The sequence below is a fragment of the Penaeus vannamei genome, chromosome 5 (genome assembly GCF_042767895.1).
Source record: "Penaeus vannamei isolate JL-2024 chromosome 5, ASM4276789v1, whole genome shotgun sequence".
Lineage (NCBI taxonomy): Eukaryota > Metazoa > Arthropoda > Malacostraca > Decapoda > Penaeidae > Penaeus > Penaeus vannamei.
In genome coordinates this window covers 43,621,691-43,629,190 of record NC_091553.1, presented here as the reverse complement: position 1 = coordinate 43,629,190, position 7,500 = coordinate 43,621,691, and positions in this window count along the sequence as shown.

The following is a 7,500-nucleotide window of genomic DNA, read 5'->3' as shown; positions in this document are numbered from 1 at the left end:
AGGAATTATCGAGAAGAAACACGTAATCGGCAAGTTCATCTTCGTATCGTTAACAGATTGTTGTGACTTAAAGGAGCCGATTTTTCAAGGAGCCAAGAATTATACGTTCGTCGTGGCGCTGTGTGTCGTCTTATTGCAGGTGATTTGTCAGCTGATCTCTCCTTGCAGCTGGCTGACGGTCCCTTAAATTCAATACACCTGCGGGTATATTCATTAGAATATTCCGCATTAATTGGTCTAAATGAATTTTGAGACAGAAACAGCGCATCGTTGATTCGTATTTTCAGAGGGAATAGCATTTCGTTCATAAATGGAAACGTCAAGTAGCTCTTATAACAGTAAGCGAAACAGCCTTATCTGTCAAAGACACAGGACTAACGATATACACAATTTTCATTCTTTTTTTTCCTTGGTCTTTTTTTGTTTTGTTTTGTTTTGTTTTTTTCAATAAAGGGTTTATGTGCCTTACAAGCTTTCAATTATCCATTGGGTTGTTTGTCTATTTTTGCTTATGACTGAACGCCTTATGAATGTGAACGGAAAACGAGTCATTGGACGAATGCGTTAACAGAAGGAATTATCAGGCAGATCGTGTGTGTGTGAAGAGATTATGAATGAACTGACAAATGGGCAGAAATACTTGTGAATGTCAGATCAACATGGCGAGGGAAAAGCATAGAGGAAAACATGGATAACAAGAGCAAAGTGCGGGAATGTGACCCAAACTGCAGAAACGATCCTGAAGTCTGACGAAAGAATGTCCATGCAAACTGGCAATTGAAATCACATTTCAGTAACTTCAGACGTTTTTTTCTCTCTCTTTCTCTCTCTTTCTCTTTCTATTTTTTCTCTCCCTCTCCCATCCCCCCCACCCTCTCTCTCTCTCTCTCTCTCTCTCTCTCTCTCTCTCTCTCTCTCTCTCTCTCTCTCTCTCTCTCTCTCTCTCTCTCTCTCTCTCTCTCTCTCTCTCTCTAAAATACTTCGTTCTTAGTAACAGCGAGAGGATGATTACTATGAATCTTCGTTGAAACGCGAAAACTTTTATTTGTAGACCGACAGATAGAAGATAGATAGATAAATGGGTAGGATAAAGCTGAAAGCATAGAAACAGCCCCTCAAAAATAACATCACAGTTAAATAAAGTCCTCTGCGTGGCCAACAAGCGCGCGCGAGAGCAAGCGACACGTCCGGCAGTAGAAGAGCCACTCCGAAGACATTCTCTTGCTCTTTGCTGAGGTCAGATTCCTTCTTCTGTGGTGAAGTGAAAGCATCATCCGTGTTCTCGCTGGCTCAAAGAGACGCCGAAGCTATTTGCATCTTTTACCCGCATCACGACGCCATGTTGTCGAAGGAGAGAAGGAGGAGAGGGAGATGGAAGGAGGAGGAGAGGGAGAGGGAAGGAGGTAAATGGGGAGGAGAGGGAGATGGAAGGAAGAGGAGGGAGAGAGGGAAGGAGGTAAATGGGGGAGGAGAGGGAGATGGAAGGAGGAGGAGGGAGAGAGGGATGGAGGAGAATGGGGGAGGAGAGGGAGATGGAAGGAGGAGGAGGGAGAGAGGAAAGGAGGTAAATGGGGGGGAGGGGAGAGAAAGGGAAGGAGGTGAATGGGGGGAGGGGAGAGAGAGGGAAGGAGGTGAATAGGGAGGAGAGGGAGTTGGAAGGAGGAGGAGGGAGAGAGGGAAGGAGGTGAATAGGGAGGAGGGGAGGGAGTTGGAAGGAAGTGAATAGGAAGAAAAGGATGTTGGAAGGAGGAGAGAGAGAGGGAAGGAGGTAAATAGGGAGGAGGGGAGGAGGAGAGAGTGAGGGAAGGAGGTGAATAGGGAGAAAAGGATGTTGGAAGGAGGAGGAGGGAGAGAGGGAAGGAGGTAAATGGGGAGGAGGAGAAAAAGAGGAAAGGAGGTGAATAGGGAGGAGAGAAAGTTAAAGGAGATAGAGAGGGAAGGAGGAGGAGAAAAGGACGCCACAAAGGGAAGAGAGAAGGGGAGTTGGGGGTAGGACACCACAAGAAGAGAAAAAAAGAGAGAGAAAAGGAAGAGGACGCCACCAGGGGAGCGGCAGAGGGGAGGGGAGGGGGGGGGGAGAGGGGGAGGGGGAGATGTCAAAGGGATACAAGTCGGTGTCATTTCTTTAGTATTGTTCGTCTGTCATGACGCTCTGTTCTCCCTCTTCCGTCCATTTGTCAGCGGTTTTATATTTTCCATATTCTTCTCCTGAATATACTTATCCGATGGCTGTAGGTCAAGTATAACGTTAGACATACAACTCTAAAGCTAGAAATACATAGAAAATCATTGTTTTACGAATAACAAAAGAAAAGAAAATAGTAAAGAAAAAAAGGGGAAAAAAAAACGCTAAAGCTAGATATACATCGAAAAAAAGTTTATTATTTTACGATTAACAAAAGAAAACAAAATAGTAAAGAAAAAAAAGGGGAAAAAAAATTTAAAAAATAGATATGTAAGAAGATAAATTGTCATATAAACAGACAGACAAAGAGGAAACTTCCTTCGCAAACAGAAAGCAAAATATTACGAAAGATAAGAAAAGTGACAATCTGCCTTGTCACTTTATCCGTCTTCCGTTTTAGGACAAAAGGCGAAGCGACACTCAAGATGAAGCCGGAATTAAATCTTTTTTTTTTCTTTTTTTTTCTATTCTCTCTCTCTCTCTCTCTCTTTTTTTTTTTTTTTTTTTTTTTTTTTTTTTTTTTTTTTTAATTATCAAAACCACTTCTTATCGAGGCACAAAATGGCATGCGATCGTGAAATGGTTTTTGATAGAGTTTGAAAATATCTCCCAGGTTCGAGTTCTTAATATTTTGTTGAGAGAAATCTGCCTTTTATACATTATATTTTATAAAATGTATAAAATATAATATATAAAATAATATAATATAATATAATATAATATAATATAAGTATAAGAGAGTATAGCTATAATTTCAATATCTGACAATGACCTCCGAAAGGAAATGTAATAATGAAGATTATGATAGTGTCAATAATAACTATATTTGTTACAATAAATAATAATGTTAATAATGATGATAATGATACTTGTGACAATGATGATGATGACAACACTGATGATGATGATGATAATGATAATAGGATAATAATGATGATAATAGTAATGATGATTATGACAATGGTGGCAATAATGATAATAATAGTAATAATAATATTAATAATGATAATTATAATGATATTGATGATAATGATAATAATGATAATAACAATAATAATAATAATGATAATAATAATAACAGTAATAATGATAATAATAATAATAAAAAAGTAATAATAGCAATAATGATAATAATAACGATGATAATGATAATTCTAATGATGATAACTATTATCATTATCATAATTATCATTATCATCATAATGGTAATGATGATACTAACAGTAACATAAATGATAAATGATGATAGGTATAATAATTATGATATCAACAATAATCATGATAAAAATAAGGACTGTAATAATGACTGTAATGATAATGATGATGATGATGATCATTATCATCATCAGCATCATCTTCATAATAATGATAATAATAATAATAATAATAATAATAATAATAATAATAATAATAATGATAATAATAATGATAATGATAGTAATGATAATGATAATGACAATAGTAATAATGATAATGATAACAATGATAATAATGATGATGATAATAACAACAATAATGATAATAGTAATAATGATAATAATAACAACAATGATAACAATAATAATAATAATAATAATAACAATAATGATGATAATGATAATGATAATAATAATAATAATAATAATAATGATAATAATAATAATGATACTGATAATGATAATGGTAATTATAATAATCAATGATGATGATAACGATAATGATAACAATATCGATGCTGATGTTCATTATAATTATAATTAATAATAATGATAATGATAATAATAATAATAGTTATTATTATTATTATTATTATTATTATTATTATTATTATTATTATTATTATTATTATTATTATTATTATTATTATTATCATCATAATAATTATAATAATAATAATAATTACAATAATAATAATAATAATGATAATAATAATAATAATAATGGTATCGGTAATATAGATAATAATTATCATTGTCATCATCATATTCAAAATAATGATAATTACGATAATAGCAATAATAAGAAGAACAACAATAGCAATAACAAGAGTAATAATAATTAAAATAATGATAATGATATCGATTATGATAATAACAACAACATCAATAATAATAATAATAATAATAATAATAATAATAAAGATAACAATAATGATAATAATAATAAGTATAGTTATAATAATAATTATTATAATAATAATGGTAATAACGATACCAACAGTAGCAACAGAAATGATAATGTTAATGATAATAACTATAATAATATCAATAATAATGACAACAATAATGATCCTGATTGTAACAATGATAATGATGATAATGATTATTACAATAATGATAATAATGATAATTATAATGATAATAATAACAATAATATCAAAGATAAGGTAATGATGCTCATTATTATGAATATGACAGTGATAACCATCATAATCATAATCGATATAAAATGGGAAAGGATCTGGCTTTATAAAGGCACAATTGTGGTCATCATCACATTCATCAATGTTAATTATCCTTTTGTTTTTATTATCATCGTTATTATTATTATTATCTTTATCCTTATTATTATCAGTATCAGTACCAATATCATTTTTATTTTCATTATCATTATCAATATCATCATCATTATCATTATCATTATCATTATAATTATCATCATTATCATTATCATCATTATCATTATCATCATTATCATTATCATCATTATCGTTATCATCATTATCGTTATCATCATTATCATTATCATTATCATCATTATCATCATTATCATTATCATCATCATCATCATCATCATCATCATCATCATCATCATCATCATTATCATTATCATCATTATCATTATCATTATCATCATCATTATCATCATTATCATTATCATCATCATTATCATTATCATTATCATCATCATTATCATCATTATCATTATCATTATCATTATCATTATCATCATTATCATTATCATCATCATCATTATCATTCTCAGTCACGGCCAAAACTCTTGTTAAACATGTTTCGAACATACGCTTCATACCACACTTCTTGTATAGAGTGAGATAGACTCGAAGCACCAATTCGTTCAAGACACTTTTGTTCAAGACATTCAAGACATTGCTTTTTTTAAGACATCCAAGACACTGTTGTTGTTGTTGTTTTTTTCAAAATTTGTTCAAGACATTCAAGACACGTTGTTGTTTTTTTGTTCAAATTTTGTTCAAGGCATTCAAGACATTCAAAACACTGTTTTTTTTTTTTTTTTAATTTTGTTCAAGACATTCAAAACATTCAAGACGCTGTTGTTGTTTTTTGTCTTTTGTTTGTTCAAATTTTGTTCAAGACATTCAAAACATTCAAGACACTGTTGGGGAGTGAGTTCTGTTCCTTCCAGTAGGTTTGTTTATTCAGTGAAAGATGTTATATATGCAGCTATGGTCTCAGAGAAGCGGAGAAAAATGGTGTTTATATTCGTGTTTTCTCTAAATTAGTTTTGCATATATTTAATTAAATTGATTACCGATAGTTGTGATATAAAGTCTATCATACATTATCAGTCATGGGAAAAAATGTGTTTTCACATTTGTCCGTGTGTTTGTACATGTATGCACAGCTGTTCGGATACCTGTATGTGTATGTGACGTGTGTGTGTGTGTGTGTGTGTGTGTGTGTGTGTGTGTGTGTGTGTGTGTGTGTCTGTGTGTGTGTGTGTGTGTGTCTGTTTTGGTCATCGTAAAATATATTCTAAAAAAAAAAAAAAGAACGAAACTGTTTTCGAAATAACATATATGCACAAGACGTAGAAAACTAGAGAATAGATATGTCTTCTTCTTGCAATTGTTATTTTCTAAACCCGCGGTTCTCTCAGCCAGCGCGTCCCAATGCACAAGTGTGCCGTGACTGACCCCCCCCCCCCAACGTGTATCGCATAATATTTTGCGGTTGTTTAATTCCAACTCCTTAATTCATTTAAAAAACTGGTTGAAAACATGACCAGGTAGATGAAAATACTCTTACAAAATTATGATAAGGGCAATATTATGGGAATGAGGACCTACTCCTTATTCCACGTAAGACAGTTTCCCATCTATTAGATGAGCATTCCCATGCACTAAATTGCAGTAATTTGTACATTCTAAAGCGGGTACAGTCACTAAACAATTACAACAAGTTCGTTTCATATATCATTAGACTAAAACCAAAATGGCGTATCGCAGAAGTCGCCAGAGAACACGTACCCGACATGTCCAAAATATAAACGCATATTCGCTAATCAACGCAGCTACGAAATCATAACATGAGTGCTTCCCGCCTGCGCCATGTCTGCGATCTTCCTCCAAGCAGACGCACTTCGGCGCTCTGGCAGCAAAACCCAGTACTTATTGATGCAAATGTAGTGAAAGGAAAGTTAGTGTAAACAAGGGTATATCTTTACCTCGATGACCTTTGACCTGCCATGGAAGGAAAAGGGCAAACATAATGAGGATTCTAAATTCCTCAAGCAGCCTTTGTTTATCTGCGTTGGCTGTGAAAAATATCAATAGATAAGGTTATTTTTGGCTTAGTTGTTGATTAGAGCACGTAATCAAAATCGTAGTGTATAACAAGGTTATAAAGAATAGATATAACCAATGGTAAAATGGGTCAACATTAAATGGAAAGTTTTGACTTTTAAACAAAGTACTATACAATAAACAGAGTTATAAACTGAGTAGCTTAGCAGTTTTTAAGTGGCCGTTACCTATAGGGTAAGTAGTTGTGTAATACCTAATCTTACTGTAGTATACTATAAATAAAAACAATCTAATGAGGTTGTTAAAGTGCTATATGTTATTGTGTCTTAATATGATATCTTCTGCTAACGATGGCACAACCTCGTTAATATTTCATTACTATATTGGCTTTTACAGCTTCGCTCCACATCACCATTCTCAGACCAGCGGCCAGTCTGTTAAAATTGAGCGATGCCGACCCAGTGAACATTCATACAGACGGACATGCATATACACGGAAATAAATACTGTGTCTATCTGTATATCTGTCTATCTTCATAATGGATATACATTTATCTATCTATCCGGTAAATTTCTAAACTAATAGATACGTATTTATCTCTGTTTATATGCTAGGTCTATATAAGTACCTATATAGCCCTTGTGTATGTACATATGTAAGTATATAAGTATATAAGTATATATATATAAGTATATAAGTATATATATAAGTATATAAGTATATATATATGTAAGTCTATATAAGTATATAAGTATATAAGTATATATATATATTTAAGTCTATATAAGTACCTATATAGCCCTTGTGTATATGCCCGTCCGTATAATG